This window comes from Elephas maximus, chromosome 22 (assembly GCF_024166365.1).
Source record: "Elephas maximus indicus isolate mEleMax1 chromosome 22, mEleMax1 primary haplotype, whole genome shotgun sequence".
Classification (NCBI taxonomy): domain Eukaryota; kingdom Metazoa; phylum Chordata; class Mammalia; order Proboscidea; family Elephantidae; genus Elephas; species Elephas maximus.
Window position 1 is genome coordinate 15,021,964 of NC_064840.1, and position 23,653 is coordinate 15,045,616.

Sequence of the window (23,653 nt, forward strand, 5' to 3'; positions counted from 1 at the left end):
CACCCACTGTGGTATTTTCTTACGGTAATCTTAGGAGACCTAGCCAGGGGTCGACTTAGCTGTAGAGATGAGCCCAAACCAGGGGCTTTGGTGACGTCAATGGTGCTTAAACTCGGTTTATTAGTTCTACAGATGACTTAATTCCTGTTCCAGCCAGTGGGTCAGTTTTAAAAGGGATTTGCTCTCTAAAGAGGTAGATGGACCAACTAATGGGGCTGATGCCCAACTCTGGTTGGGGACTCAGGGCTGATGGCCAGCAAGGTCAAGATGGGAAGAATCAGGCAGTTTCCCTTTAACAGCTTGTCCAATCTATGGCGACAACCAGGAAAGAAACAGGGTTAAATTTCCTTTAAGTTCACCACCCATGGGTGGGGCTTCCTTATACTGAAATAAACACGAAGCTATTGTCAAGGAGCACTGGACCAAGAGTCCAGTCGCTTAGGTTCTATCTCAGCTTTGTCAGCGACGTGCTGTGTGGCTCTCAGCAAGTTCTTGACCCTTTCTGGGCCTCAGGTTCCCCCATCTGTAAAATGGGGGTGACAGAGAGGGGCTGAAGGTGTTGGAATTTCTTGGGGGAAGTCTTGTTAAAAATGCAGGCACTTCAATTCTTCCCCTGGGAATGCTGATTTGGTAGATCTGGGGTGGGGTCTGGTATCTCTCTCCTTTTTTGATTTTTAAATTTTTTCTTGCAGTGAAATGGATGTTACAAAACACCTCCACCATTTTTACATGCATGATTCAGTGACATTAACTACATCCACCATCTTGTCCAAACATCACCACTCTCTGCTTCCAAATATTTTCACCATCCTTAACAGACACTCGGTGCAGCTTAAGCAACAACCCACTCCCCCCGCCTCACCTGCCCCAGGTAACCACATAGCAACTTTGGTCTCTACGCATTTGCCGATTCTGGGGTGCCTTTGTGAATTCTCATGCTGCCAGTCGGCTGGGCTGGTGTTTGCCACTTGCTAGACTCGAACGAGAAAAATGGTCATATCTACAGCTGATGCAGCCTCTGCGTAGTTAACCACACAAACCCACCTGACCTGTGGTGGGAAGCAGGCCCCTTTGCTACAACAGCCCAGATGGAAATTGGTCCTGAAATGTCAAATTCCACTTCTGCAGATTCCAGTTTCTAATAGGAAAAAGCCCTGGTTCTATTGGCACCGACTGTCGCCTGTGGCTCCCAGCACGCCACATTCTAAGGCTCACCACGTCCTGCGCAGAAGGCTGTGACAGCCACACAGCCTGACTCTTATCATAAGTCACCCCAAAATACACACCCAAGAAGGCAGCAAAGTCAAGCCAACGTATGCTTTCGATACCCAAGCCTTCCTGGGTCCTAGCTGGAGCCCCTACCACTGGGGAGAGTTTAAACACCTAACTCCTTGTGGCTCAGCTGCAGAGACGGCCTCCCCCTGCCCACCCACCACCGTGGAGCTGCTGGCCCTCCTGCACCCTTCGGTGCCCTTGTTCTCACCTTTCCCCTGGGTGTTCTTTCCCCTATGGATGGCAGAGTGTCCCAGGGGGGCTGGCTTTGGAAATTTGGGAAAACAGGAAAGAGACCAGAAGTGAAAAGGGCAGGCTTGTCTGGAAGCCAAGTCCACACCAGCCCCCTCAAATGGCTCCACAGAAGACCCTTTCTTCTGTCTGGGATTCCCTTTTTTCCTTACAACTGCCAATCTTACCATAAAACAGTTGTTCACAGAACATCTTTCACACAGACAATCTCAAAATCTCCACAACCTCTCGTGGGAGTTATTCTCTCAAGATAATGCAACAGAAGCTCAGATAAGTTAAGCAACTAGCTGGAGGTCACACAGCTGTGGAGTGAGCTAAACTTGGCCTCAAGCAGAGATCTTCACCAAGCGCCTCTGCTACACAGCTCCTGCTTTTTCTACACAGTCAGGGCTTTGGGAAAATCACCATTTCTGAAGACATAGTCATGCCCCTGGCTGTTGGGGTAGCCTCTGGCTGGGCAGATGTATCAGGAAACGGGGCTGCACGTGTGTCAAGGCAGGGGGCACATGCTAGACTGCTTCAGTGCCCCAAAACCAAATTTGTGGCTGCTGAGATGATTCCAGTTCACAGTGACCTCACAGAACAGAGTGGAACTGTCCCATAGGTTTTTCAAATAGCAGCCGGTGGATTTGAACTGCCAACGTTTTTGGTTAGCAACTGAGCTCTTAACCACTGTGCTGCCAGGGCTCCTCAGTGCCCAAGACTCCTGCAAAAAGACTCACATTAAGAAGCCAAAAACCAGGGCCAGGGTGCCCAGTTGTGTCACGTACCAGTGTGGTCACTTGCTTTCCCCTCCCTCAGTTTCCATATCTGCAAAATGGGGTTTAGATCCCTGCCACCTGGGGAAATATCCCTGTTAGCAGGTCTCAGGGATACCTTGTGTGTGAAGGAACCCTGGAGCCCACACAGAGCTGTGTGCCTCTCCCAAGGCTTCTGGAATCCGGGTTTGTGGAGAGGGGCTGGGGTGACAGTGGGGGGACACAGTATTCCCTCCGGAGACCTGCCAAGGCTTCTCAAACCTATCCGCTGAGGGCAGAAATGCTTGGGAGCCCTGCGGCTAGTGTATACTCCAGGACAGGTACAGTCCCTGTTTTATCTCAAATTCAAAATAACAATGGGGAAATCTATATCCCAGGGAGCCCTGGCAATGCTCATTGGTGCCTATGCGAACCCCAGTCTTGGACTGACCCCAACGCGAGAGGCACTGAAGAAAGGGGAATTTTTTCCTGGTTCCCCTGAGAGAGTGACCTGGGTTCAGCTCTTTCCTCTTCCCTTCCAGGGTGCTGGGCAGCCAGTGCCCCTGGACACATTCACCCCCACAGCTCCTATACCCAGAGGCACTCTTGGGGACACTCCCTCCACCATCACTTGTACGCTCCTCTGGGGCCTAAGGCAAGCATCTGAGTAGGGCTACAGGGGAAAGCAGGTCTCATCTTCTGAAAAGACCTGGATGCATGTTCCTCAGGGCTACCTATTACTCGCAGAAGGCAAGCACCTGGGGACCCTGAGGGGAGGACCCCCAGTTCCTATTGGCAGAAAACTTGAAACCCATGAGTTTTCCTGACCCGTCCCGGGGCATTATAATAATATCGGCAACTTTTCTCACACATTGAGCACCTGTCCTGAGCTTGATACTCCCGCTCATGAATTTTTTTTAAGGTCCTAATGTTAGCTGCATGAGAAAGGTATTGCTTCCCCCACTTTATAGATAAGAAAATTGAGGCTCAGAGAGGTAAAGAGACTTACCCGAGGTCATCTAGCAAGTAAAGGGTAGATCCAGAGTTAAAACCCAGGGATGTCACTAGGAAGCTTCCAGCGCTCGGTCTACTGCCTTCTCCGCGCGCGCCTCTCTTCTTGCCAGTGCCGGCCCCAGACAGCGAGGTCTAGAGCGCACAGAGCCTCAGGCTCCCGGCCCGGTGCTCTGTGGGTCGAGGTGAGCGGCTCTCGGTTTTTAGCGCCCAGTGGGGAGAGCCCTGTCTGGACCCTTGGACCCAAGGGTCCCTCAGGTGGTTCTGGAAGTTGGATCTTATGGGGACACTGCTCTGACCCTTGGTCACCTAGAAGCAAACCCTCGCTCGCAGTACACTGCCCGGCCCAAACCCTGCGGGAGCTCGCCACTCGCCCACTTGGGGGGCAATCCGGGAGCCCTAGCGCCTTCTCCGCAGGGGAGGCACAACTTTCCCAGGTTCTGGAAGCCAGCACTGCTCAACCCTGATCCTGCCCGGGCTGAAGAAATAGGTGCAGAAGGCACCGTCATCACCGTGGGAGCGAAGATCCCATTCGGCCAGGGGCGGGCGTCTATGGAGGGCTGAGGGTCCCTGCAAAGTTGACAGCCAGGCAGGAGCAGCGTTCCAGGATCCAAACCCTCTGAGCCCCGGGCCCCCCACCGAGGTGGCTGGCCCTGCCGGAGTCCGCCATTACCAGGGGCTCGCAGCACCGATCTGGCTGGAGAGCCGGGGACAGCGGAGAGCTCAAAGTTGAGGTCGGGCAGGTGCAATGGTTCCCGGGGACTGGCGTCCCCAGCATCAGGCTGCCGGATGGGAGTAGCGAAGGGTGCCAAAGGGGCCGCCATTACCTCAGGAGCGCAGCTCGGAGCTAAGCGCGCGGTGGCGGCAGGTCGTAGGTCCCCGCAAAGTTGGCGCCACGGGCGCACGGACCCCGGGGACTAGAGCCCCCAGCCCCGGCTGCCTGCTGGGAGGAGAACGAGGCCGCCGGAACCAAGTTGGGCAACCTACCCCGCGCCTCTCCCGCACTCGGGGTTCGCACAGGAGCCAGAAGCCCTTGAGGGCAGCAAAGGGGCGCGGGACGCCGGGTTGAGAACTCACCTGCCGCCGAGCTGGGCAGCGCCGAAGCTGCCACTCCGCGCTGCGCACCCTCCCGCCCGCCGGCCGCTCGCCTGCCTGCCTCCTCCTCCTCCTCCCGGGCGCCCGTGACCGCTGCGCTCCGCTCCGAGCCCGCCGCCCCGCACGGCTGGAGGGCGCCAGTGGCACCGACTCACCTCCGGGTAGGAGCTGCGCTCGTCCCTCCTCCTTCCCCTCCGCTTTGTGCCTCTAAGATCCCTCCCCACCCCCTCTCGCCTGGCCCCCACCTCTCCCTTTTTCCCTTGCCTCCCCTCCCTCCCTCCCTCCGACCCAGCAAAACCAAGTTCGGGACAGAGGCTGCGGGCTTCCCCAGCGCAGTGCTGGGCGCCCCGCGCGCGCGCCCCTGGCTCACCCTGTCTGCCCGGTAGAGGCTCGCCGCCTGGCCACCCCTCGGAGGAGCCGCAGCGCTAAGTAGCTCCTCGCCCAGTGGCTGGAAACGCGGCATAAATATGTAAGGACTGAGCCGTGAGCTCAGCGAGGGTCGTGAGGGGGAATTTATTCCTTAATGTCCCTCCTTTATCCTATCATCGCTGAAACGAATTAGCGGTGACGTCCAACCCGGCTGGTTTATGGGTGTGGGGAGGGAGACGTCGCAACCCTCATTAAAGAGCCGCTCTGGGCTCCAAAGCATACATCTTTTATATAACCTAATTTCCATTTTTTTTTTCCTTCTATCAGGAAACACACACACACAATGACAATTTCTGGGAGCCTGGAGGGGTGAACGTAGTAGCCACGCACGGGAGGGCCGGTCTCTGAGCAAAAAAGGCCCCTGAGAGGCAGGGAAGGTTATTTCCAGCTTCAGTGTTGAGCTTAATGGAAAGGTGGACTGCACAGTCCCCTACCCTGGGCAGGGCTGAAAGCCCCCAGAAATCAACAGGAGGTCACAGCCTGGGATCTGGCCCTGTGCTTGGGTGGGCAGATAGAGAGAAATGGCCAGTTCTGGAAACACTGCCCATTCTGGTCCTCTCTAGAGCAGGGCTTAGGCTTGGCAGCTGTGGAGGGAGAAGGGCCAGAGGGGACACACACACCTGTGGCCAGGTAGACCTGCAGGTGGGGAGAGGCCAAGGGCTGGACTGGGGGAAGGGAGATCACCAAGAACCAAGCTTCTGTTCCTGTCTTAGGGGCCCTAACATATGGGTAACCATATAAACTCATCTTAAAAGCTGTCTTTTCCTGGGCAGATTGCAAACGATTTTGCATTGCACTGTCGCTGTTGCTCAGACACTCTCGGGGAGGTGACGTTGGGTGGGGGGGGGGGGGATCAGGGAAAGAGAGGAGGATGCAGACACAGACACACACACACACCCAGCACCTGGCTCTGAAAGCCTTCATCCTCCCTCCTCCCTAGCCTCGCCCACCGAGTGGAGGGAGCCCACTAAGGCTCTGAGTTGTGCAGAGAAGAGGCAAAGAGGAAAGCCACCACCCACCACCCTTTGTCACTAATAGATGCTTTCCAGATCGTCTTGCACATCAAGCAGAGAGAGGAAGGAGTGTGGTTTGGGGGGCAGGAAGTGGGGTGTGGGGGTGAACTCAAGGAAGGCAGGAAGGAATGAGGAACTGAGGGAGTACGTGGAAGTCTATGTTGTCTCCAGCAAGCTGGAAGGAAGAGGTACAAAATTTCCTGCCAGCTCCGGGACTTGGCCACCTCCTGTCTGCCATGTGCAAGAGGCAAGTTCCAGAACCTACTGGACCCTCAGTTTCCTCAATGGTAACATGGGGCTGAGGCCGCTGTGAGGACGCACACAACGACACGATGTCAGCGAAGCTCTTGGCGTGTAGTAAATGCTCAGTAAACGGTAGCCCATAATAATAAAGAGGAAGAGGACAATGACGGTGACGTCAAAGCTTGATGGGGCATCCAGGGAAGTGAGGCCAGAGCTGAGTCCTTCCAGCCTGGCCCCCTCTGTCCTGGGCCCAGCGGCACCTGCCTGAACCATCGAAGTTGAGCATCGGGCTTCAGTGGTCTCAGACTCAGAACGTTGCTCCCCTCAATTACCATGGCAACTGGGGAAAATCAGAAAGCCAGGGGAAGGAAAGCTGCTCTTCCGTGGGGCTGGTGGGGTCAGGGCCAAGGGGCTGGGCTGTGCGCTCATCAGGCAGGACCGGCCTGGGTTTGGAACTGGGGGCACACCCCTCCCCAATTCTCTCCTTCCCACATGGTGTCCTGGTGAAACAGAGAACAAAGCGTCTTAACGTGGCTGCTCTTCAGGCAGAAATCTGGGAAGGCAGGGCCTCCAAGCTCAGAGGAGGAGGTTAGTCACCAAGAGGGGTCTGGTGAGGGGAGAGAGAGAGAGAGAGATTCTCCTTTTCTTACTGTGGTTGTTTCTATAGGATTAAGGGGAACTAGTACACAAATGGTGAATTGGAGGGTCAAGTCCACCCAGAGGTGCCTCCCAAGAAATCCTGGAGATCCACGTCTGAAAAATCAGCCATCGAAAACCCTGGAGCACAATCTACCCTGACACACATGGGGCAGCCGTGAGTCAGAACTGACAAAACGGCAACCGGCTTTTTGTTTGTTTGGCAGTAACAATACTAGCTGTAGTAGTAGAAGTAAAGATGGCTAACTTGGCTTGAGCACTTCTCATTTTTTCCAGTCCTGGGTCAAGCATTTTATAGGTATAGCTCATGGAATTCTCATAACGATTCTGAGAGGCGGGTCCTATGATTATCCCCATTTTACAGATGAGAAAATAGAGGCCCAGAGAGGCAAAGCGACTTACTCTGGGTCACCTAGTTAATTGGTGGTAAAGGGTCCTAAGGTCCCCAAAATGGGGGTCTTCCTGTCTCCCTACCGCCGCCTGGTGGAGAAAGTGATGGATGGCTGAGCCAGGTTTTAGGGTTGTAGGGGAGTGTCTGGAATTTTGGGGAGTGGTGCCTGGCCTGTGGGGACCCCACCGTGCTAGTGCTGGGCAGTGACTCCAGAGGGCCCTGATCACTGGAACTAAAAAGAGAGACTCATATCCACGTGATGAGCCTGGGGCCGGCACAGGGACAGTGCCCAAAACTCCTAGGGTGTCCTTGTCGTCTGCCCCACTTCAAGACTGCTCTGGGCATCCCTCTAACCTGATTCCTACGAGATACGAAGGTTCCCTGGTGTTCCGGAGGAGTCTGTGATAATGCCACTTGTCCTGGGCTGCTGTAGGATTAAACTAGCTGAGACATGCCCAGGGAGCTGCACAGAGCAAATTCTCAATAAATGATCACCACAATAACAGTTATTCTAGGATCTTCTCTTGGGCCCACACCCCTCAGTGACTGCAGGGATGGTGGGTGGGTACAGAGCTAGGATTCCCGGGTGCCCCCTTGCTCCCCTCCCCACCACCCTGGACCCTCACCAGTGGACACCCCCTTGTGCCAGAGGTGGACCCAGGGGAGCAGAGTGCTCTGGGAGAACCTGGGGGGAGGGGCAGGGAGGAGGCTTACCTCGCGATGTGGCGGCACCGAGGGGGTAATACATTATCCAGGGCTAATGAAAACATAATTATCTTCTTTTGGCTGCAGAGAGGGGCTAATTTAATAGGCTGCGATCGAAAGGCATCTGCTGAATTCACCCAGCAGTGAAAACACTTGAAGGACTTGGGTGGGGGAATGGGCAGAGAATGGCTGGCCAGGCCTGCAGCTCAGACTCGGGCTGGTGCCCTGCCACTGGATCAAGAGGGGCAGCTTTCCAGGGAAGGGGCAGGTGGCGGAGCAGGGCAGAAACAGCAGGCGGAGTGTGGCTGCTGGCAGGTGTCCTACCAACAGACAGACCTGGGCTACTTCCCCATTCTGTGATCTCGGGCCAGTCATGCTGCCTCTGAACCTCAGCATTCTCATCTGTAAAATGGGGTCGGTCCTGCCTCCCTCACACAACAATCCATACACGTTGGAATATTCACCCATTCCGTGTCTGCTTCCCAGGCTAGACTGTGAACTGCTTCATGAGGGCAGGGATGGGTCTACTGCATTCACCACTGTAAGCTAGTGCTCTGAGCATATTCCCTGGACCACCAGGCTCAGCATCACCTGGGAACTTGTAAAAATGCCCATTCTCCAGCCCCACTCCAGACCTGCTGTATCAGACCCTCAGGTTGGGGACCTGTACTCCATGTTCTAAACAAGCCCTCCAGGGGATTCTGCTTGAACTCAAACCCAAATAAATGTTTATTGAATAAATCAATGAAGAGCTTAGGGCTAAGCCAGGGCCAGCTATATAATGCAATAACTCTTCCTTATTAGGTATCAACTGTATGCCAAACCCTGTGCATTGAGTCCTGAACCCTCCCAGCCACCCCTTATCCATCCCTCACCATCCCTACCCTCCTCCGTTCTCTTGGTTTGCCTCTCTGGCCTGAGTTGCAGGCGCACAGGGGGTATACAGAGACACAGGGGTACCTACTCTGCACCCTCGGATCCTGCCCATACACAGATCCCCTCCCTTGTTTAAGCAGCCTCCAAACCCCAAGCCACCCAGGGTCTCTAATTCTGGAATAGAATTCTGTTTTTTATGCAAGACCTAGGTGCTCAGCCAGGAAGTCACTCAGACGTGCTTATGAAGGATTGCACCCATGGTCAGCCTTGAAGAGTGAGAGCGAGGAGGATGGCAGGGAGGATGGGCCTTTGGAGATGGCTGTCCTCAGCCCTGGTATTTTACAGACAGGGCGGCCAAGGTCCAGGGAGGTTGGGCAATGCACCTAAAGGCATACAGCCTGTCAGTGAACAATTAGATTCTTGTCCTGACTCAGGTCCCTAAAGGAAGAAGATCACCAAAGTGGTCCTGGGGGCATACTTTTACAGGGCGCAGAGGGGTGGGAAGACCCCCAGGAGAGGTGGGGGTGCCTCAGTTCCTGAGATGGCTGTGCACTAGTTAAGCACCCCACGGACACATGACTCCAGCAGGGGAGAGAGAGGGAGGGGTCCTTTAAGGCTTAAAGAGCCAGCCCAGAGCACAAGAAAGAACTTTAGATTTGGGGCTAGAACACCAGGCTTCCAGACCTGGCTCTGCCCCTAATGTGCTGTGTGAGCTTGAGCAAGTCCCTGGGCATCTCTGCATCTCAGCACGGGATCTTAACCCGAGGATGGCCAGCTCCCTGGAATGATAGGCAGAAGGGAGTATGAGTGTTATTTTGGGGTAGGGGAGAGATCATAGTCTTCAGCTGCTTTCTTAAAGGGGTCCGAGAATATGAAAAGGTTAAGAGAAACTGGGCCAGATAGTCTCTTAGGGGGCTTTCATGGGCAAAAAGGAGGCAACTTCTTGTCTCAGAATCTGGCTGTCAAGCTTGCAGGTGCCCCTTGCTCTACACAGCGTATCCGGCAGACAAGCAGTTCCTGGAATGACCAACAGATGGTGCTAAACCTTCACTGTAGCCTTCCAGTTACTCCTGAGACCTGCCAGGTAGGTCTACAGCTTCTGTTTACTCAGCCTTGGGACCACCGAGGCCTGGGTCCCCACTACATGGATCTGACTTAGGTGAAGTGAGAGTGTTGGGCATCCCTGGGGGACTGTCTGCATCTTCCAGTTCCCAGCCCTCTCTTGCAGCTTCTATCTAAAGAGAAGGCATTGAAAAGGAAGTAAGGGTGGGAGTGTTAGGGTGGGAGTGAAAGGGGGGATAGGGGATGCAATCGCCCAGGGGGACAAACAGAAAAACCTGGAGGAGCCCTAAGTTTGGTGTTCATACCCCCAATTTAGTCCTTGGTTTGCCCCCATGCCCCACTGCAGGGCTCGCTTCTTCTCTTACCCCCAACTCATGGCACCCACACTGCAGGGATCCTCTAAACCTAAGTCTCAGTGGGGTCTGCAGGAAGGGAGCACTGCTTAACAGGGAACTGATGGATTTGGCTGGGTGTGAGACACTGGGGAGTAGTGGGGTCTGTGGCTAAGAGTACTGCATGCCCCATTGAAAAGCATTCATTCCAATATTTTCAAAGCAATGCACCACCAAACTAAACCACCTTGGCCCCAGGTACAGGAGGAAATGAATTTCAGGCGTTTGAATGACAAGGAAGGTCTTAATCAGAGTCTAAAGCGGTGATACGCTAACTGCCAGGCGCATAAGAATTTCCTGAGAAGATTCGTCTGAGTTCCTGGACTCTACCCCCAAAGATTTTGAGTCTGTAGGTCTGGAGTAGGCCCCAAGAGGCTTCGTTTTTTAGCAAGCTGTCCAGGGGAAACTGAGGCAGGTGGTCTTCTGGTCCCCAGTTGGCAAACACACCCTTGTAGCCAGTGTCCACTCTGTGTTGGTAAGGCCACCCCAGTGAGCTGGGTTGGGTCCTCATTTCCAGCCTGAACAGACATTTGCAGTTAAGTAACAGTTTCTCAGCAATAATGACAACTGCCCCCTACCCCCAACATGCCCATCAAAGAAGAAATCCCTTACAATTCTGCTCCTTCCCATCATACCACAGACATACACAGAAAAGATGGCACAGCTGGGCTTAGTCCTAAGAATTAGGAAAACGCTGAGACTAGTCCCCAGGGGAGGATAACAGGGAGGTGAAAAGGCAGCCAGGGAGAGAGGAGCAGGTGAAACCGAAGCCCGGCATTCCAGAAAGCTATGAAAACCAGGGTCAGGGAACTTGAAGTCTCACTGGACTCTGTCCTCAATCAGCTATGTGACTTTGCACAAGGCGCCTCCCCTTTTTGTAAAATTAAGGAGTCAGAGTGGAGCAGTGGCTTGCCTCCTCTGTTCTAGGATGCCCTGGGGCTCTGGGTAGCATCTTGGGTATTACCTTGCAGGTCAAGGGAGAGGGGTGCTAAGGGCCTCTTAGCCCCCCTCCCTTACTGTCCATCCAGTGTTGGTCTGCTTTTAGTCTCTCTTATGTATCTGGCTCCCTCATTAAGCTTTCATTTGAAAAACAAACTTGAGAGCCACTGGTCTGGAAGCTACCCACAGCATCTTCTGTCTTCCATGTAATCATCTTCCCCTTCTCTCGGTGGGCCATATGCCAGGAGCTGTGCCAGGGGCTGGGGTGACTGAAACCGCCAGGCAAGATTTCTGGATCATGGAGCGCACAGTCCAATGGGAGAGGTAGACAAGTCCACAAGCAGTGACAGCCCGGCCTGCTAGCGTGCTGACACTTGGCAGTCTATACCGCCCTGAGCCCCGCAAAGGGATCCTGCCGGCCTCACCCTGACTTTTAAAGTCTTAATGAGAACACCCACATTCCTCTCCCTGTCCTGACAGCCCAGAGCTCTGTCAGCTTCATAGGTTGTGGCATGTGATTTATTCTGGCTGACACTCCAGCAAACTGGCGTATGCTCTTCTCTAATTGTGTGGGAGAGGGGAGTGTGCTAAGAGATGGTGTGATTAAAAGCGTCGGAATCAGTCCTGGGCTTTGCCACTTCCTAGCTGTGTGACCTTGGGCAAGTTGACCGCCCTTTCTGAGCCTCCACTTTCACATCTGTCAAAACTGGGGATAATGATAGTGATAGCCCCTACCTCATAGGGGGACTATGGAACTATGCCTTGTGGGCAGTTCTACTCTGTCCTGTAAGTTTGCAATGAGTCAATGGCAATAGGTTTTTTACCTCATAGGATTGTGCTGATTGAATGGGATAATGCATGTGAAGCCTTCAGCCCAGTCCTTGGTACACAGTATATGCTCAGTAAATGCAAGCTCCTCTTGTTAGTATCTATTGGTGTGTGTGGGATTCTTGCCTCTTTGAGGGGTAGTAGCCATGTCTGAATCCGTTTCTGATATCCTCCAACATGCCTTAACCAGCTACTCAGTGTTGTTGTTAGTTGCCATCAACTAGGTTCCGACTCATGGCGACCCTAAGTACAACAGAACAAAACGCTGACCGGTCCCTGCGCCATCTTCACGATCATTGATCTGTGTGAGCCCATTGTCGCAGCTATCATGTCAACCCACCGAATTCTTCTAAACCTGAAGTCACCCCATAGCTGAATTCAGCAGCCTGGGGCAATCAGGATAGCTACTCTACACCAGCGGTTCTCAAAGTGGGGTCTTGAGGTCAGCAGCATCAGCATCACCTGGGAACTTGCTGCAAAATTTCTAGGTCCCCTGAATCAACCACTCTGGGGGTGGGGCCTGGGAATTTGTGTTTCTACTGCCTCCAGGCAGTCCTGGTGCGCTTTCAAGTTTGAGAATTACGTCTCCACACTCCACACGCCAATGACTTTCAAACTTGTTTAACTGGGGAAACTTTTTTTAAAATTTCCAAATGAAATTGTATGCAGAGCCAATATATAAAACAGGTGAAAGAGGAACTATTCAGAAATCACAAGGGAGAGGACAAGATGCCCACCTGCCCTGTTCTCCCACAGGAGCCCCTAGAGCAGTTAGGACTTCCAGGAGCACAATTTGAAAAGCACTGCCTTGCCATTTTTTATTCTGCTACCCATCTGCCCACCCTTTCATTTACTCACTCACTAACCCATCCATCCACCCACTCTTCCATCCTGTGAGAGACCATGTGTCTCTGGCGTTTCCGGAGATACTGGGTGCCTTTTATCCAGACTATCTTTTCAAGGAGATTTGTATAGACAATAGCTTTGGAAAATAGAAATAGTGTCCCCTCCAGAGCCCAGGGCGAGCCTGCTTACGGTCCTGTGTAATAAAGACAGTGTCTACCTCTAGAACAAAATGTGGTTCCTGGGAACTTGTTAGAAATACAAATCACATGAAGTAACAGCATCCAGGCACCTGGTATGTAGCAGGGCTTTGAACCGGTTCAAACCGGTTCAGTCATGGCTGATGAAGTGAAACTAGAACAGACTCAGATTTTTACAATTTGGATGATCCAGAATGACAACTGGAATGGGAAAAATTATGGGTTGAAGCCCTGGAATGGGAGACTTGGAAGAAGCAAAATGAGGCCTTTCAGGAGCCTGATGTGTGAGACGGGATTATTGCCAGGACTGAGGAGAACGACGGCGACTGTCATTCAAAGGGGTGTGGCCGGCCGCCATCTTTGAAGAGGGCACCACTGTTTCCAACTCTGCGTGAAATCCGACAGGCAAGAGATTCGGTTGCTATGCAATGTGTACCCTGTCCTTATTTGCTAAGAGGAAGATGAAGCTTCTAGCAGAGCTTCCACCTGTAATTTTTCTCATTCCAGTTATGGTTCCGGTTCAACCAGCTGTTAAAAATTTAGGTCTGTTCTGGTGTTGCTTCCTTGGCCATGGCTGAACTGGGAAGAACCAGTTCGAAGCTCTGGTATGTACTAGGCACTCGACCAACAGCCATCATTCATTCAGTAATTCAATAAATATTTACTGTAGCAGTCTCCAACCTACCCCCTACCATGTCACCTTGGCATCTACCATTCCTGTACATGTACACATTGACCCAACCTCCAGCTTCTAGAACCTACAACTCTTTTACTGAAAAAATGGCACAGTCTCAACACACCCCTCTTGAAGCAATCATCAACCAATGAGTGATATGAGTTAGTGTACCAAGAGCCAACTTCCTTCCCCCTTGAGTGGGTAACTCTGAGGTGTGTGTTCTACACTGGCTCCCAGGGTTCCCACCACAGGATCCAGCTCCAGTTGCCCTCAGGGGTAACCTGCTTGATAAGATACCCTTTACTGCTTCCTTGCCATCCATGTCTCACTTCCCCACTCTCCTACTGGTGTTTCCTGGGGTAATCTACTGCACCAATTACTTGCACTTCAACCCTGGTCTCAGGATTTACTTCTGGGATCTACTAAGACATTTACTAAAATTCTACTATGTCCCAAACTGGACTCTATCCTGTGTCTACAGTGATGAACCAAACAGATATGGTCCCTGCTGTCAGGACACCCAGGCAGTCCATCAGAGGAGACAGACATTCAACAAAGATGCCCATAACTTAATGACAGTATAAGAGGCCACTTCTCCTCCCTTCCTCTGCCTCTCAATGGATCCTGCTTTTCAAAGCCCCACTCTTAGAATGCATCTAATTATTTCCAGAATTGTAATTGTTTTTCCCAAGGCTTTTCTTGACCACTCAACGATAAGCATTTTGAATTCAGAATCCATGTCTTAACATTCACGTTCTTTTCTCTGCAAAATGTCTCCTCTATTGCTTTGCATTTATTCACCTGGTACTTATTTCCTGAGCACCTACAGTATGTTGTAGGCCTTGGGGATTACAGCAGTGAGCAAAGAAGACCAAATCCCTGCCTTTGTGGAGTTGACTTTCTAGTAGGAGAGGCCAACCATATACAAGTGAACACACAAATAACGTGAAACCCCCCAATTAAACAAATGAATAATATAATGTCAAAGTGTGATGAATACTATGACAAAAACACATCAGGGTGAGGAGACAGGGAGGGAGGACTAGGCTGGGGATAATTTTAGACAGTATGGCAGGGAAGGCCTCTTGGAGGAAGTGCATACAGCTGGTGCTCAATAAAGGGTTGTTAAATACAGTGTGATGGATTGAATGGTGTCCCCCCCAAAAAGAAATGTGGAAGTCCTAACCCCTATACCTGTAAATATGACCTTGTTTGGAAATAAAGGGTTTCTTTTGTTATATTAATGAGTTCACACCAGAGCAGAGTGGGTCCTAAACCTAATCACTTCTGAGTAGAACAGACAGAGACACACAGGGAAAAGGCCATGTGACAACACAGACATGTCTATAAGCAGCAAAGCAAGACAGACAGCAAAAGGGCCACCTACAAGCAGAGGAACATTGAGGATTGCAGACAGACACCAGAAATCAGGAGAGACACCCACAGAAGAATCGACATGGCCAAGACCCCGATTTGACCTTTTAGCCTCCAGAACTGTGAGGACATAAATTTCTGTTCTTTAAAGCCACCTACTTGTATTTTTTATTACGGCTGCACTAAGACACACGAGAAGTAAAATCTTTTAACTATGCAGCCAATCAACAATACAACAGATGAGGGTAGCACCTTAAATATTAAGAAGAAAAACCCGTGTAGACTTCTTCAAGTACTTCCTGGACCGACAACCCCCCTGTGAGTTGATGTCACGGGAAGGGTATCAATGACTTTACTCAGAAATCCCTTAAGGCCCAACAGCACATAGTTCTTGGGCCAATTAATACCCCCCAGAGGAAGGCAGCCCTGCTATTTGGTCAATACTGGTGGGGGGCTGCCGTAAGCAATGATGGGTCATCTGAGGCCTCAGGGAATCACAAGGCACTGGCAAAAGCAAGGCTCTGTTAGATTCTGTACTGGGTTTCCCACCTGAGAAGTGGTTCAGCAAGCAATAGCTAACATAGTGAAGCCTGTGAGAGCTGGAACCTGACAGGACTGCCTTCTTTTTCTGGGTTTTGAAAGCTTTCCACTTTTGACAGGGTGCTATCTTACCACTTTTCTATCGCCTGTTTTAGCGGAGAATATTTGAGTTTTGCTTCTCTGACAGGTTTCGGCCTCACACAGGTTCCGGTTTTCTCAGGTTTAACTGTACTTGCTGTGAGTTTACTCCATTCTAAGCATCATGCTAAGTGCCTTATAGGGGTCAGAACTGGTCAGGCGGCTGCTATTGTAACCCTATTTTTCAGGGGTGGAGACTGAGCTCAGGGAAGTCTCAGCAACTTGGTCAAGGTCACGCAAGGCCAATGCAGCATGTTAAGGGCAATGATGGAGGAAGGGGTGTGGGAGCTCAGAGGAGACCCACTTACCCAGCCCAGGGCAAAGAAATTCCTACCCCTGTGGGTGGAATTTCTGAGTTGGGGTCTGAAGGACTACTTGGAGTTGACCCAGAGAAGGTAGACATGGAGGAGAAGGGAAAGATCATTCCAGAAACATGCCAAGACTTGGAATGCTGGCACATTCAGGAAACTCAGGAGCTTAGAGTTTTGCCCATGGTGGAATTAACCCCTTGCCTAAGGGCTGTACAGCTCAGGTTTTGGCTGGTGAAAGCCACCTTTCTGGAGCCACAGTTTAGTCCTGGGCTGCCCCTCCCTGGAATTGCTGTGTGTAGGGGTATAGATGTGGGTATTTTCTGGGTGATGGTCTGCCCCTCCTTGGGGAAAGCTTATTCCTCTACCCATCTTCCTGTAAGGAGCCCTGGTGGCGCGGTACTTACGCGCTCAGCTGCTAATGGAAAGGTCCGTAGTTCAAACCCACCAGCTGCCGGGTGTAAGAAAGATGTGGCAGTCTGCTCCCGTAAAGATTACAGCCTAGGAAACCCTGTGCGGCCGTTCTACTCTGTCCTACAGGGTGGCTATGAGTCGGAATCAACTCAACGGCAATGGTTTTTCTCCTCCTGTGCCAACAAAACGGAAGCTTCCTGGGGTCAGTGACTGGGTTTCCGTCAACCCGGCAGGCAGGTAAAGGGGTCTTCATACTGGCTCGTGGGATTGGCTTGGACCCCTAGGGTGTCTGAGGTCATGGAGTCAATAGCTGTGGTGGGTTAGGGATCCCCACAGCATGTGACAAGGGGGCCCTCAAATGGCGATGCTGGTGCTGGTATCAACAGGGGTTCTCCCACCCCCAGGGCTGCAGCCCCGGACCCAGGCCCATCAGTGGGGCTCTGACCTGTATTTAGTAACTTGATCAACTCTGATCATGCCCTTACCCCTCAAATTGCTCTACTATAACCCCTTCTTGGAGTCCCTGGTGGCACAACAGTTAAGCGCTTGGCTGCTAATGGAAAAGTCAACAGTTGGAACCCACCTGATGGCCTACTTTTATAAAGATTACAGCCAAAAAAACCCTACGGAACAGTTCTACTCTGTCACATGAGGTCACTGAGTTGGAATCAACTTGAGGGTACCCAACAACTCCATCTTGGAGTTCCTGGGTGGTGCAAATTCATTAAAGCACTTGGATAACTGAAAGGTTAGAGGTTGACGTCTACCCAGAGGTGCCTCGGAAGAAAGGCCTGGCCATCTACTTCTGAAAACACCAGCCACTGAAAACCCCACGGAGCGTAGTTCTACTCTGACACACATGGGGTCGCCAAGAGTTGAAACTGACTCAAAGTCAACTGGTTTTAACCCCATTTCCCTTCTGACAAGCACTCTGCTGTCTAAGCTGCCATCATTCCTCTCCTGGAGCACCCTACCATCCCAACAGGCTTCCTGCTCCCCCTGTGACCAAGTCTGCATACCCAGCTCAGTGTGACTTTTCCAAAGTGAAAATCTGACCCTGGCACTTCCCAAGCCAGAGGCACTTCAAGGTCTCCAGTGCCCTCTGGATAAGGCCCAAATTCTTTAGCAGTCCCTGCTTCATTTCTTCCTCCAGCCCACAGATGATTCTAGAGGACCAGTGGATGGGCTCTCAGAGGCTGGTTGAAGGATTAGCTTTGCAGCTGATTCGGTTTCATTTTTTTTTGGTGACAGGAGTAAGTCTAGCAAGACCATTTCTTGCCTGGTGGCCCCAGCATTCACATCCCTTCTTTGGGCCACCGAACCCCAGTTTTATTTAGGGAGTCCCCTTTCTCATTCACGTGCAGTCTTGGGGGTCCTGATGCCTGCTGCTGAGGCTCAGCTGTTCAGCTCTTCCTTCTAATCTGAAAGCTGCCCCGAATCCCTGGAATGCACTTGCTGGAGTTTGGCCAGAGTCAGTTTAGGACTCTTGAAACCAAAGACGTCCTAATGGATGTGGTCACCTCTCATCTTTCAGCCTGGAAGGGGTATGGGCGAGCTAGTGTCCGTTTGTCCCTCCAGTCCACTAGCTTCCCCTTCTGCACCCTACTTGGTGTCCTTGGAGGCTGACAGGATCAGCAGGCTCCCTGGCCTCGGCTCCCACTGGATTCAGGCAATGGGCAGCATTGGCAGGGCAGTGGGGCGAGGGGTGGGGGAGGACAGTGAGGTTGGGTGTTTATTTTCTCCTAGTGGGCCAGTGGTGGTTCACTGGTAGAATTCTCATCTTCCATGCGGTAGACCTGGGCTCGATTCTCAGCCAGTACCTCTGATGTGTCACAGTCTACCTGTCAGCGGGGGTTTGTGTGTTGTTATGATGCTGAACAGGTTTCAGCAGACCTTCCAGACTAAGACAAACTAGGAGAAAAGGCCTGGCAATCTACTTCTAAACATCCCACGTGACACAATGGTCTACTTCCAATGAAAACCCCATGGGTCCCAGTAGTCTGATCTGCAACCGAACACAGGGATGGAGCAAAGCTAGGTAGCGTTTTGTCCTGTTGTTCATGAGGTCACCGTGAGTCAGGAGCTGACTTGATGGCAGCTACAATGAACACCCCTCCCTGCAGGCTGGCGGGAGCAGTGGCTGTGTTCCTCCGCTGAAGGCCTCACTCCTATCTGCCAGCCCTCTCCACCTAGCTCACTCCAGGTTCACTCCGTGAGGCTCCCCATGGCTCCTAGGCTCCAGGTGGTCCTATGCTGTCCTTGCTGGTGCTCTGCCCCTGCCCCTCTTCTTTAATCTCTCCTCAGTTACAGAGTGTGGGCACACATCCACTTCCCTCCATCGCCCTGACTGGTATAGTGGATTTCTCTGCTTGCTCAGGACCCAGAGTTGCTGGGAAGCAGTGGTGAGCCTCCTAGGCTCCCAGGGGGATAGTACAGGGATGGAAGGACCGCGAGAAGACAAAGAAAAGCCTCTCAAAGTACCCCCAAATTGGAGTGTTGAGAAGAAGCCCAGGCAGAAAGAGCTCGGACCTATAGTCCACAGGGCTAGGGCCCAGCACGTCCGTTCTGTGCCATCTTGGGAAAAACTACTTCCTATCACTGAGCCTCATCTTCTCATCTGTAAAATGAGAATGATACGAGAGCCTGCTGCATTGGCTGTGGTGGGGAGTCTGTGATATTGTGTCATGTGTTCCTTCATTCCTTCACTATGCATTGAGCCCCTGCTATGCTGAGTGGTGCCAACAGTTAACACACTGCTGCTAACTGAAAGGTTAGAGGTTTGGGTCTACCCAGAGGTACCTTGGAAGAAAGGCCTGGTAATCTACTTCTGAAGGGTCACAGCCATTGAAAGCCCTATGGAGCCCAGTTCTACTCTGACACACGTGGGGTGGCCAGTGGCGGTACTGGTGGTATTGCTTTGTGCCTGGCAATGTGCTAGGTCCTGGGAACACAGCAGTCAAGAGAATAGAGACTGCTCTTACCCTTGTGGAGTTTACAGTCTACAGGGGGAGATGAACATTAACAAGGAGTCACATAGATAAACACCCAAGTGCTCACTGAGGTAACTCGATAGCAACTAACAGGTAGATTCTGCAATCTCAGGATTCATTAGTCCCCCTGGGATTGGGAAGTCCTATCTGAGCTGAGACTTGGAGGAGAAGGCAAGTCAGCCAGGTAGGAAAGGTGACCCAAGCATAGACAACAGGCATGTCAGGTGCTGAGGGGGTTTTTGGATGAGCTGCAAGTGATGGGAGAAGTAGAAGACAAGGTGGAAAAGGCAGGAAGGACCAGGCCATTCAGGGCCTTGCACGCCTCAGTGAGGCATCTAGACTTTATTCTGAGGGCAAGGAGTGGCATGATATGATTTATGGTTTAAAACACCACTCTGGCTGCTGTGTGAAGAACCAATTAGAGGAGGGATCAGCAAGGAGTCAGGGAGACCAGAAGGAGACTACTGCAGTTGTCCAAGTGAGAGGTAATGGTGGCTCAGACTAGGACAGTGGCAGCGAAGGAGGGGAGAAATGAGATGGGGCAGACATGGCCAGCTGTCCACCAGAGATTCACAGATTCTGCCAGGAAGCAGCTGCCCAGTCAGAGACTACATTTCCCAGTGTCCTCTGCATCTGGATGGAATCATGTGACTAGTTCTCACCAATGGAATGGAAACAGAAGTGATGATGTCACTTCTGGGCTGAAGCAGTTAAGAACAGGTATGTCTTCCATTTTTCTTCTCCTGTCCACTGGTTGGAAGGAAAGGCCCTAGGGGGTGGTGGAGTTGTAAGATGGAGCTCCCTGGGTCCCTGAGTTACCACCTGAACCTGAATTAGACTTTAGTTGACTGAAGAAAAAATCCTAACATTGCAGGATCTACCTGTTATAGCAGCTGTTGGTTGTTGTTGAGTTGCTCTGACTTGGTGACCTTATGTATAACAGAATGAAACATTGCCTGGTCCTGTGCCATCTTCATGATCATTCGTATGTTTGAGTCCACTGTCGCAATTATTCTGTCAGTCCAACTCATTGAGGATTTTCCTCACTGTTGCTGACCCTCTATTTACCAACCATGATGTCCTTTCCTAGTGACTGGTCTTTCCTGATGATGTGTCCGAAGTAAGTGAGCTGAAGTCTTGCCATCCTCAGGTCTAAGAAATATTCTAGTTGTATTTCTTCTAAGACTGATTTGTTTGCTCTTCTGCAAGTCCACAGTGTGTTCAATATTCTTTGCCGATACGACAGTTGGAATGCACTATTTCTTCTGTCTTCCTTTTCCATTATCCAACTTTTACATGCATGTGAGGCAACTGAAAAGCCTGTAGCTCAGGTCAGGTACACCTTAGTCCTCAGAATGAACATCTTTGGTTTTTAAAACTTTACAGAGGTCTTTTTGCAGTTGATTTGCCCAATGCCATTCATCGTTTGATTTTTTATTTTTATTTTTTTTTTTGTGCTTTAAGTGAAATTTAACCAATCAAGTCAGTCTCTCATACAAAAATTTATATACACCTTGCTACGTACTCCTAGTTGCTCTCCCCCTAATGAGACAGCACACTCCTTCTCTCTACCCTGTATTCCCCGTGTCCGTTCAGCCAGCTTCTGACCCCCTCTGCCTTCTCATCTCGCCTCCAGACAGGAGCTGCCCATAGTCTCTTGTGTCTACTTGAGCCAAGAAGCTCACTCCTCACCAGTATCATTTTCTATCTTTCCAATCCCTGTCTGAAGAGTTGGCTTCGGGAATGGTTCCAGTCTTGGGCTAACAGACGGTCTGGGGACCATGACCTCTGGGGTCCTTCTAGTCTCAGTCAGACCATTAAGCCTGGTCTTTCTACATCGTTTGATTTCTTGACCGCTGCTTCCATGGATGCTATAACAGCTAACGCTACCTTAACTAACACGTGGCAGATCAGTTAGGAGAAAGAACCAGCTCCTTGGGATTGGCCGTTGTGGATGAGGGAGAAAAATGTCAAGAATAATGTCTAAGTTTCAGGTTGAGCAACTACAGAGATCAAGTTGATGTTTACTAGTTGGAGAAAATAAGAGTTTTTTTTTTTTTTTAATGGGAGTAAAGTCTTGAGTTTTGAACGCATATGTTTACGATGTCAAGAGAAAAGTTAGGTAGAAGGATTCCAAAGAGGTCTGGGCTGGTGATGTACTTTGGGTGTTTTGTCTTATAGACGGCATTTAAAGTGACTAGTCGGTACTCAATGAACAGTCTCTGAATCAGAATATGAATCATTTCTTCCTCACTTCCACCCATTCGTTGGAAGTAGGTGGGACATGAATCATCCAAAAGGGATTTAAAAGCCCCCCAAAACCTGACAGCAAGCCAAAGGACCATCTATCCCTTGCTTTGCTCTCATGTCCCCATTGAAGAGGCCCTCTGAGCTCAGAGAAGCCTGAGAATCAAGCTATTCACAGGCTGAATGAAGGTAACGCTGTTGATGCTCAAACCGCCTTCCTGCCGCGATGGGTAAAACACTCACTTATCTTTGCTGCAATGAAAACCGCTTGAATCTCTGCCTTTTATCCCCTCAAGTGCCTTCTCCTAATATGGTGGGGTTTGAAAATAGAATGTGGAAAGGCAAGGCTGGGCTCACCTGCCTTTGGATGAAGCTACTTATCTCCTTCCCTGGGCCCCAAGATTCTTTGCTCCAGGGGGTTTTAGAGGGGCTGTTGCAGCAGGGAGGGTTTCTGGACAGGCTGGGGAGGCAGCTTGGCTAGGAAGAGGTCCCTAGCAAGGCTGACATTTTCTCCCAATGGCCTCTAGTCCCAGAGCAGCGAACTCCAATGCCTGCAGGAGTTAGCCAGTTAATGAAGCAGAGAAGGGCTCACACAGGGACCTTGGAGAGCCAGAGAGCACACGTTCTGTTTAAAGGGGAGGACGCTACACGGCTCCAGCCAACTGTTGCTATGCAGAGTGCAAGTCCGGTGTCGCTAGGTCTTCTGGCTTCTTAAGAGAAGCCCCCAGTTCAGATTTTCTGTGGATTCCTTGATGTTTAAATGCTGGCAGCTAATTACATTTAGCAAGTGCTCTGTGGGCCAAATAAATAACTTGTGCACGGTGCATATGACGGCTGGGCCACCAGTATGAAACCCTTGGGCAGTGGTGGAGGGGACACGTGCCCCCTTCCTGGCGGACAGTGCCCAAGAGGGAAAATATGTAATCATTTTGGAATTGTTACTGAATCAACGCACGTTCATTGGCTTAGCTACATAAGCCGTGAACCATAAGTCATGGTTCTTTTTTTTTTCCTCCCCTTGGTGATGTAAACATTTCAAGTTTGTCGACAAGTGAGAAAAACAAACAAAAAAAAAGGAAAGATAAACTGTGATTGAGAGTGAGCTGGCTCTGCACTCCAGGGCTGTGTATATCCTGTTTGCTGAATCCTCAGGGCTGAACAGGCGCACAGAAAACAGTGTCGGATAAAAGAATGGATGAATAAAAGGACAAACAGCCCCAGAGCCATTGGCACGGTGTTTCAGGGTGTGGGAGAGTGACTCAATTGTCACCCGAGCCCCGTGTTTTGGCTCTGCTACATCTAAATCCCTCTCTAAAGGGGACACATGTAGGAAGCTGGTGCAGTGTATGAGGGCCCCAATGAGAAGACAAGCTTGTGCTAACAAGGTCTAAGTAACTGACCTGGCATCTCGTTCCCTCTTCTCTGCCTACTAGAATTCCCCCAAGCCTTTAAGACGCAGCTCCAGACTTCTCTTCAAGGGAAGCCATCACTGACTCCCCAGCCAATAATACACGGTCCCATTTAACTGAGCAGCTACTACTGCCAGACACTGCCTGTCCTTCCTCCCTCCTTCCCTTCCTTCTTCTCTTCCTCCCTTTTTCCCTCCTTCCTTTCTCTCTCCCTCCACTTTGTCCTTCCTTCCTTCCTCCCTCCCTTCCTTCTTTTCTTCCTCCTTCTTTCCGTTATTTCCTTCCCTCCCTCCTTTTTCCTTTTCTCTCCCTCCCTTCCTTCTTTCCTCCATCCCTTCCTTTCTCCCTCCCCCTCTCTCTTCTTCCCTTGCTTCCTTCCTTCCTTGTTTCTTTCCTTCCTTCCTCCCTTCTACTGAGCCATTCTTCCTCCCATTCATTTACTGTGATAACTATTGAAGATAATTCGTGAACAAAAAGACACAATTCCACATCCACGTCAGCTTCCAGCCACCATCCAGTCCATTCTCAACACAGCAGTCAGAGTGATCTTTCTAAAACACAAACACAATCCTGTCACCCTCTTACTTTCTGCCCATCAGCAGCCCTCCATTT

At 51.1% G+C, this 23,653-nt stretch overlaps 1 protein-coding gene across 4 annotated transcripts in view; it reads right to left on the reverse strand.

Annotated features, from left to right (window-relative positions):
- The window catches only part of NOS1 (nitric oxide synthase 1), a 159,323-nt gene that overhangs the window by 120,000 nt on the left and 15,670 nt on the right, over positions 1-23,653 (reverse strand). The window contains exon 1 of one of the 4 annotated variants that reach the window (XM_049865540.1): positions 4,738-4,807. The exons of 1 other annotated variant lie outside the window; for it this stretch is intronic. The gene's annotated coding sequence lies outside the window, so the exon portion shown is untranslated. Of the gene's footprint in view, positions 1-4,349; positions 4,466-4,522; positions 4,559-4,737; positions 4,808-23,653 lie in introns of those variants that run through there. 2 more of the 4 variants (XM_049865542.1, XM_049865539.1) reach the window with 2 other exon arrangements.